This window comes from Lathamus discolor, chromosome 3 (genome assembly GCF_037157495.1).
Source record: "Lathamus discolor isolate bLatDis1 chromosome 3, bLatDis1.hap1, whole genome shotgun sequence".
Taxonomy (NCBI): Eukaryota; Metazoa; Chordata; class Aves; order Psittaciformes; family Psittacidae; genus Lathamus; species Lathamus discolor.
This window is the reverse complement of record NC_088886.1, coordinates 53,684,575-53,690,835: the sequence shown is the minus strand read 5'-3', so window position 1 is coordinate 53,690,835 and position 6,261 is coordinate 53,684,575.

The window sequence follows — 6,261 nt, the reverse complement described above, 5'->3', positions numbered from 1 at the left end:
AATGCTCTTGCCTTTTCTGTCTGACAACATCCAGAACACAGCAAGTATTTCTACACAGAATTTTCCTGCAAAAAGAACTAGAAGGGTAGTTCTGAGTCTGTGATCAGTTTCATGTTCCTAACAAAAACTTTCCTCTGAAACTTACACATGTCGAGTATTCACTGGCTTGGAAGGAAGCTGTGTAACTGGAACAAACTTAAGACACCTTTGAGAGGAGGTCCAGGCATTTGGCCTGCTTGACCTAAGAATTCCCTCATTAAGAACATCTCTCCAGTCTGCGCTAAAATAATTTGGAAAGTCTCCTCTCTTCAACAGACTGCAACAGCCTATAGTGTATTGCACAAAGCAGTGCTCTAGGTACCGTATCCATCAGCTCTCTGTTGAAAGGAAAGGAAGGTGAAAGGTTTTCAGCACCTAAAAGGAGTGAATCAGTAGTTAACTGGTATCAAGCTATACCAAGAAGCTCCTTTCTTTCAAAGCTAAAGAACCAGTTCTGGAGTTCCATTAAAAACAGATGTTTCTGTTTGATGGAAGAGATTACCACATGTAGCTGGAAGGTCCTGTGTATTCAGATCTAGGAAGGAAAATAGAGCTGAAAAAGCAGATTAAGAAATAGGGTTGCATACCACATGAATTATATATCGGCAGTCTGACAAATGCAGGTGGTCCAGCACCCTAAAGAAAACCTGAACTAATTTACACCTAGTCAGAGAAGAGGCAGAAGGGGCAACATTAATAAATGACTAAAGCCTATAGGTTATTACAGTCTCTGTGAGTAGGTCCTCTGTACAACTGAACTTACCAGGAAGCTGTAGGAGTTGACACACTGTATGTACGTACAAGCTGTAACAGTCCTGTCCAGCCCCACCTGAGCCCTCACCCCACCCTGCCCAGGGGACCCCTTGAAGCCCAGCTCTAAGCCCTCAGCCCTGGTTTGAGCCCTGTTGCAGCTCTGTCTGTTGGGGGTTGTGTTGCAGAGCTGCCTGTACCTTGGTGTGGACCGTGGACTTGCAGGCTGATTTCTAGGTTGATCTCAGACCTGTCATTTCATTCTAGGTGTGCCTGACTGTAGTTGCTGTTGCGGGACTGGACTCTGAGATGTGTTCCCAGTGATACCTCAGCCCTGCCTTGTGGCTGTGTATGCCTGCTCTCCTGGCCAGGTACTGCTTCTGTTCTTGCACTCCCTGCTGTTGAGGAGGGAGCTGGCCCTTGCTGTGCCCTGCCATCCGGAGGTGCTAGCTGCTAAAACAAAGAAAATGCTGGTTGCCCAATGACTTCAGGAGGTTTGCTTCGAATGCTGTCCTTATCCAAAAAAATGCAACTCTACTCAGGAGCTAAATTTGCATTCTGAAGCTGGTGACTTGAAAATGTCTTCTATATTGAGCATAACCTTCTTGATCAGAAAGAGTCAAAGTCAAAAGTGTCACAAGTATAGATTTTTAAATATATTTAGAGCCTTTAATCAAATGGTTCTCTAAATAGCAGAGGAGTTTTGCGAAAAAGGATAAATAGTGTGGGTAATGTAACCATCTTGTGTTGTCACTGATGTAAAGCTTCTGCAAGTTTAAAGCACTGGAGTTTTATTTTAAGAGAAATTCATAAATCTTTAAAGAAGTTGAATGTTACTCAAGCAGGTGCAAAACCTCAAAGATTCAAGAAAAATTAGTGTTTTTCAAAATAGCAGAGTTACACCAGGAGAAAACAAATTATTCAAAAGCTGTTTGCTCTCCCAGAGAATACAAGATTACAGTCACAAAATTGCAGGAGCTAGTAGGGAACTTCCTTTATGGACAGGTGATTCCATGGACAGGTGAAGGCCAGGTCTCTGGGATTTTAAAATCCTCCAGAGCAAGTGTAAATACTGTTGGAAGTGGTACTAATGTGATCTGTGTTCATCCTCTTGGCCTATTTGTTATCTACAGCACCATTTCCCCACTGGCAGTTGTATTTCTGACCTCTAGCTCTTTTTTCCTGAGACGAGTGGCATCAGAAAAATGCTGAAACCTTTCCTTGGTTTGGCTTTAGTTGTACATCTGCTCTTGTTGCAACCTAAGAGCTGGGCTACCACTTGTATCCAGATCAGTGCTTCCAGCAGCTTTCAATTGTAAGTACTCTATCTTGGTCCTGAAAGAGATTAATTTGGGTGTCTGAAACTAAATTAAACTGAAAAGCAATCTCTGTGGGAGCTACGTGCAGTGTGGGTAAGTAAACTCTGTAATCATGGCACTTCTCATGCTGCTTTAAGAAATATATGGTGAAGCCTTAGTCTTCCAAACAGGTTTGCATGTGTTTAGTACAAACCCACATGAGCGGTTTCTCTGATCACCTTTTGAATGATCACTGCCTTCATGTGGCATGGCTATTTAAAGCTGTGCTGTAAATAAAGCTCAATTCCGTGAGGTGTTCTGTGCCCTCCAAAATGGTGATGTGTTGCAGGGAAAGTCAGAATACAGTACACTCAGCTTGACATCTACTGGCGTTAAATCATGGTTTCTTCATTTGTAAACTGTATTTACCTGTACTATGGCATCAATCTTTCTGAATGAAGGCAGAAATCCTTTTTCATGCTAAACCAGTCCAATGCTGCGTGCTAGAAAGGACAAGTACCAGTAAAGAAGAATGTGAACAATAACAAAAAAATCTGAATTTATCACAGCTTGTTGTTCTATGATAGTAGGATTCCAAAATGTGTTTATTTTGAAGAATTATTTTATAATGATAGTTTAAAACCAAGATGATTACATCTGTGTAATGGAGGAAGTATTCATTGTGTCCTGAAACAAGAAAAACCGCTGCACTTTGTCCATTATTAATTGCCTTTGTGTTGTTTAACTATGCCCTCCTGTGTGCGTCCTGGAGATTGCTCCTTCAGCTGACACAGAATTTTGGATGTACTTAGCAGACAATTTTTTAACCGTGTAGCAGAACTGGGCTTGATCTCTTAATTTAAAAATTACTCAACTTGACTGTAGTCCCTGGGGTTAAGCCAGAAATGACTCTTGGCCCACGAAGTAGAATGTTTTTACAATTTGAAGATTATTATGAAGTGTTTCCTTGATCACAGATAAAGAGCTACAGTATCTAGGGCAGGCACTGAATCGTGCAATTCAGCTGAGTTATCTTTTAGTCTGTTAATAAAATACATCATCTTCCTCTAGCCTCTGAGGTTTTGTGATATTTATAGCACTTCCTGTAAGTGGATAGTATTGATGTGATTTAAACATTTATTGTACATGAATTGATGTATATACTAATTAAAAGCTCTGTTTTATTAAGTTAAATGCATATATTTTTCTGATAAATTTTTGATGTTCTGATACTAATCAGTGATGATCTCAGAAAGCCTTATAAGAATATAAAGAATATAAATAATATAAATATTACTGAATTTAAAAAAACCTTATTTTAGATGCACCTCTTGGGCAAAGACATTTTTTGACTCAGATGTCCTTTGTGGATATGCAGTTCTTTCAAGCAAGGTAAAAACTAGAATGGAAGATTATGGACTATTCAAAACTCCTTTTTAACTACCAAGGACTCTGTGAACAATACAGCCCCAAAACCATCATATAAATTGTAGAACTACAGAATGGTTAGGGTGGGAAAGGACATTAAGATCATGTAGTTCCAACCCCCCTGCCATAGGAAGGGACGCCTCACACTAGACTGTGTTGCTCCAGGCTCTGTCCAGCCTGGCCTTGGACACTGCCAGGGATGGAGCATTTACAGCTTCTTTGGGCAGCCTGTTCAGTGCCTCACCACCCTCACAGTAAAGAACTTCCTCCTTGTATCCAATATAAACTTCCCCTATTTAAGTTTGAGCTCCTTGTCCTATTGCTACAGACCCTGTTGAAGAGTCCCTCTCAGGCATTCAAGACCATTTGTAGAAGAAATGATAGTTTTGGTAGTGCTAGCTTCAAATAGTAGGAAAGACTAATTTTCTTATTAGAGATGTAAATGAGGCATTGCACTGCATTTGTGGTCACTGTCTCAGATGTCACTGCAGTAGACTAATTAGGCTGAACTAGTGCCTGTATCTTTCAACAAGGGCAATAATTTCCTCAGATGTGTGTCTGATAGTTTATCTAGAAACATATGCAAAATACCTGAGACTCTTACTACTTGCTTTTCTTATTTGTCTCGGCCAGTCATACTAAAGTCAAAGCATTTAAACCTTCTGCACAGCTCTGATACTCCATTTTCAGGGAGACCAGTGCAAATCTGGAATCACTCAATGAAAAATAAGTGATTTCCCTGTTGTGTCACACTGTGGATAAACAGTTGGATGAATAAAATACAACCTGTACTTCCAACTTTCTGCCACGCACACAAGTCAAAGCAGAATCTATTTGCAAACATGAATTGTCTAACCTTCAAGCTCTATTACCTGCCTATTTTCTGTGGCCTACTTTTCCTCCACAACTCCTAATGGTATGACACACACTATATAAATCATAATTATGCAGGATGTGCTTATGAAAGCTAAAGCTGCCAAAACTAGCTTTTCCTCCTTCTTGCTTCATAAAGAACAAGTGCATCTCTTCCTCTTTTGCCTTGAATTTTTGGCATATTGATGTGCTTCACACATTTTAATAACAGCAACTGAGCTTTTAGAGAAAAATATGAGTGTTCCATTAAGGTTCTCTTTTTGTCTTGATCTTTTATTTATGCTACTTCTTACTTTAGTCAATCCCCCAGCAGACACTATCTTCAACCCATACTGCAAGTATTTTACAGCAGATACTCACTCATCCAAAAAAACTTGTATATATTGCCACTAAATTAATAGTTGTAGTTAACTGATAAAAATATTTTTTAAGCATGTGTATGTATAATACATACATATTCACTCTGAAGTGGTTACCAAATGTGGTGCCTGTCATGCTGGTAGGAAAAGTATTAACACTCAATGCTTGCTGGTTCCTGTAAGTGCTTGCATAGTGCTTTATTGATCATGTGGAAATGATTAGCTGATGTTGAGCATCTAAATGATATTAGCACACAACACAGGGTAAAACCGCCTGAGGTCAGTTTAAGTGTTTGCTTCAGGTATTCAGTGTTAATTTTTGGTTCTAGTTCCTACATGGTGTTAGTATACAAGTACAGTATTTAGTATCATCATATGAGAAAATAACTGTACTTCCTCAAGTCCTCAGACAATGACAATGCCAGATATTAGAAAGCTAGTGATAAGCAACGGGAGCTTAAGGTAGCGCTGTTTTATTCCCACTCGCATCATATTTCTGTGTATTGTATTCAATAACTAGTACAGGTAGTTATTACTTGTGTGTTCTGATTAGAGATTGAATGTTGCTGTCATTGTTACTTTGTTAGATAAAGACATAAGGATGATTGTATGAGTAGAAAAACAGAATCAAATACTGCTTAGCAGTATTATATCGCTGCAATGCAGTGACCTCAGCAACATTCCCTTTCCTTATTCAGACTCTGCCTATTCCAATACACAACCTTAGCTGTACTAACAAAGTAACATGTTTCTATTTGGACAGTGCTTGTTTAATGTCTTTATCAGTTAGGTGGAGGCAGCAGAGTACACTCTCATAAAATTTCCAGATGACCACAAACTGTCGGGGACCAGCTGGTGTGCTTGAGTGCAGGGCTGCCATTCAGAGAGGCTGGAGGAATGGAGTCACGTGTTGAATGAAATTCAACAAGGACAAATATGAAGTACTGCATGTAGGAAGGAATAGCCCCTTGCAACAATCCAGGCCAGGGAGGGCCTGCTGAGAAGGATGTGGGGGTCTTGGTAGAGAGCAAGCTAAGCATGGGCCAACACTGTCTCCTGTTAGCAAACGGGGCCAGCACCATCCTGGGCTGTATTAACATGAGCATGGCCAGCAGATGGAGAGAAGTGATTATCTCCTTCTCCTCTGCACAAGCTAGACTGTATTTAGAAACCCTAGTCCAGTTCTGGGCTCCCCAAAATCTGAAAGACATGGATAAACTGGAGAATGAGCCAACAATATGTCTGGAGCTGGAGCACTTGCTCCATGAGGAGAGTCTGAGGAAATCAGTTTCCTGATTTCCTTTCCTGATTCCTTTTCTCCAACTGGGAGAAAAGAAGGCTCTGGGGGGACCTGAAAGGTGGCCTCCACTTTCTTGGTACCTACAGAGAGTTTATAGGGAAAACAGGATCAGGCTTCTTATAGTGGGACATGGTGGGATGATAAGAGACACCATGCACAAACTGAAATTAGAACAGCTCACAGTGGATTAAAATGGAAAAACGTCTTCTCTGTA